A 3,699-nucleotide genomic window follows, 5' to 3' on the forward strand; every position below is an offset into this window, starting at 1 on the left:
ATTTCTTTGGTGGCGATCTCGCTGAGTTTATCCAGCAGTGGCGAGTCTCATATTCGTAGCAACGAAGAGCCCTCATAAAATCGACACTGAATACTGGTGGCGACGATAGTCAGTGCTGGAGTAATAGCGACTGCGAGGAGAAGCTGAATGTCGACCTGCTGAGCGATCCGTATTTCTACATCGACAACAATGATGTTGCAGACACTGATTGAGGGCTTCTCACGGCGCAAAACAGAGCGTAATATAATCAGTACTCTACCTTGCCAGACGACGCCAAGCTGGCTGCTGCCTGTGCTGAGAAAGGGGATTCCTAAAAAGTCAAACCGGCTGAACGCTTTGGGGCAACATCTTCACGTGCTACAAAACGCGAGTATTCGCTCATATCATTGAAATACAATTATGCTGAAATCATGGCATGAGTGAAAGTGTGCAAGGAAGTGGATATCAGTGGTATTGGTCAGTACATCTATCGGTATGGCAAGCTTTGGGACAACGCTCAAACTGCCAGCACAGAGGTCCCTGAACACAATTTGGAAGGCCAGCCACCAATCATCGTTTTGCACTCTGGTGTTGTAAAGAAGGTAGTGGTGTATACGGAATATCATAACACTTCTGAACTACTCATGCCTGCAGCACCAAGAGGGCAAGCCTGACTTGCATTCTATTTACTTACATGTACCTGTTCCACATCACAATCAGAAACTGTAGGATCAACTTGCATGGAGTCACTGGGCATGGATGCTGCGCCAACTGTACCGAATCTTGACCTGTGTGACCTCAAACTCTATTTTCCATGCTTTGGCTTATCAGATTGTCACCAAACTTGATAACTTGAATGATTAATAGTGTAGAATCAATTTCGAGCGAAAATATAATTTTTGAAAAAAATACACATGTTCAGGTTTCTGCTGGCTGGGGCTCAAATATTGTTTTTATTCCATTTCACATTTTTCATTCGTGTTTGGTTTAACTACTCACTGTACTGATACATGGTGATGATTGTACTTTGCTTTGCCCGTAAAAGAGGCCTTCCCTGCTCCAATAGCGGAAAAAAATAAATATTGAAACCGGTACAGGTGCCGATAGCAGATCAAGAATACCCAATTCCAGAACCATATTTTGAGGGGTTTAGTGACAGAGAAGTTGAAGATCCAGAATCAGATTATAGTATCTCAGAAGAAGAATATTACTCCCAGATGGACACGAGCCATATTCCCTTGGAAGGTAGTGGAATCAGATTTTACAAATCACCTGGTGAGTTAGTAGAAAGACTGGGTTTACTTTGCGCTTCCCGAGAGGCAGAAAATACATCAAAGAAAGTCATTAACGAACTAGTTGAGATCTTGGACCGTTTGTTGAATGAGAAAGTGAATTAAAAGAGTGAATACAAGAAGATATATAAATCTTATGTATAGATAGAACCATGGAAACCATCCTATTTTTTTGACAGTCACAGTTCACAAATCACAGGGACAAGTCAAAACTTTCAAGCATCTTTCAACCCTCCATTACTACTTGATGAAAAGAAGACCTATGAGATTGCTCTGATCAATTCTACCATCTGGTATAGTTGGTTCAACATCAACACCACAAACAACCAAATTCGGATTTTTGATGGGAAAGCCTGGAAAACTCATGTCATTCCAAGAGGTGCTTACAACTTGACTGACATCAATCGATATATCCAGAGAAAAATCGAAAATGAGGACGGGATAACGATTGAGCCAAACTTCAACACTCTACACAGTGAAATTTACCTCAAACATGGATACAAGGTTGACTTTGACATCCCATCATCACTTGCTCCTGTGCTCGGATTTTCCAAGAAACTGATTGATACAACTTCTACATCTGACTTCATTGTGAATATCACTGACACTCACAACATCCTCATTCACTGTAGCTTGGTAAGTGAGGCATATCTCAATGGTAGAACTGGTGATGTCATTTACTCCTTTTCACCGGATAAACCTCCTGGATTCCAACTCAACATTCAACCGAATGAGAAGACGTTTTTACCATTGACGAAAACTGATAGAATATCGGATGTAATAATGAGGATAACTGATCAAGATGGAAAGGAACTGAACCTCAATAATGAAAGAACCACGTTCAGTCTTCATCTCCGGGAAAGAAAATAAGACTAGATAGATGACATCATGTTCTTGAAACGAAATCAGCTTACCAGACAAAAGGTTATCGGCGGAAGTCTTCTTGGAAATCTGTACAACAAAGCCAAAGGTGTACTTTACAACACCAGCAAAATCTTAGCACCAAAGGTCAAATCCATAGGAAAAATGACAGCTCAGAAAGCTTTGGAGGCAGCAAAAGAACAGATCACTCCAGACATGGTCTTTGATTTGGCAAAAGATCTTGCTAAGGGTGACAGAAAAGCAGTAAAAATGAAAGTAAAGAAAGAGGCAAAGCAGCTTGCTACTACTATTGGTAAAGACAAAGCTATCAATCCACATGTTAGAGATACCATCAATCAATTATCAAACAACAAGGACATCAAACGAGTTTTGTTGGATAAGAGTAAAGAGCTTCTCCAAGATAATCAGAGAGCCATCCTATCAAACATCATTGCTGGTTCAGGAATGAAGAGGATGTAGAAAAAAATAGAAAAAGAAAAAATATATAGGTAGAAACCATGGCCTCTTACACAAGTCCACATTTTGATCTTTTCACAGACCCACCAAAGGATGAATCGACAACTGAGTATGAGTACATAGAATATCTTCCCAGGAACAGCAATGACATGAATAAAGATCAGCATATCATAGAAACCAAGGATCTTGATGAGTACCTCCTTCCTCACAAAGCACTGCTTGAGGTTCGTGGACGTCTAGTCAAAGCAGCAGATGGCTCCAATTATGATCCTAATGATATCATTACTCTTACCAACAACGGATGGTCACTCTTCAAGACTCTTGAGTATCAACTTGACAACAACATGGTAGAGAGAGTTGATAGTCATGTACCACAAGCTTCTACCATTCTCAATATGGTCCAGTTTAGTGATGATTATGGGAGAAGTTCTGCCACCAACATGCTCTGGTACAAGGATACAGGAACTGGACAAGCATCTCCTGATGAGTTCAGGGATTCAGATGCATTGTTGCCAGCAGGTGATGTCCCAAACGCAACAGCACTTACTGGAGCAAATTTCAGACAGCATTTTCAGACATATCTAAAGAATCCTGCTTACAATACCGGATTCAGTGCTCGACAACTCATCACGACTGGAAATAAAGATACAACCATGTTGCTTCCTTTATCATCACTGTTGGGGTTTTGTAAAGATGTTGATACAGTATTCATGAGAGTCAAGCATACACTCAATCTTACTAGAGAATCAGCAGCCAACTACATTCACAGAGCAAATGGTGTTGATCCAGGAAGGTTTGACATCAAGCATCTTTCTTTGTGGATACCAAAGGTGAGACCATCACTCCAACTAGATAGTAAGATTGAAAGTAAGTTGGTTAAGTCCACCCTCCGAGATCTGTACTTCGAGCAAGTCCGGGTTTATAGAAATCAGTATGGATCAACGGAGACAAACCCATCCTGGAGAGTCACTACTCACAGCAATGAGGAACTCCCAGCTCATATCTTCTTTGCCATCCAAGCAGCAAATCGAAGTGGGAATCAAAGACAAAACAACCAGGTTTCCGACAATGCTGACCTCAGAAGCTTGTC

The sequence above is a fragment of the Sycon ciliatum genome, chromosome 11 (assembly GCF_964019385.1).
Source record: "Sycon ciliatum chromosome 11, ocSycCili1.1, whole genome shotgun sequence".
In the NCBI taxonomy this organism is placed as follows: Eukaryota; Metazoa; Porifera; class Calcarea; order Leucosolenida; family Sycettidae; genus Sycon; species Sycon ciliatum.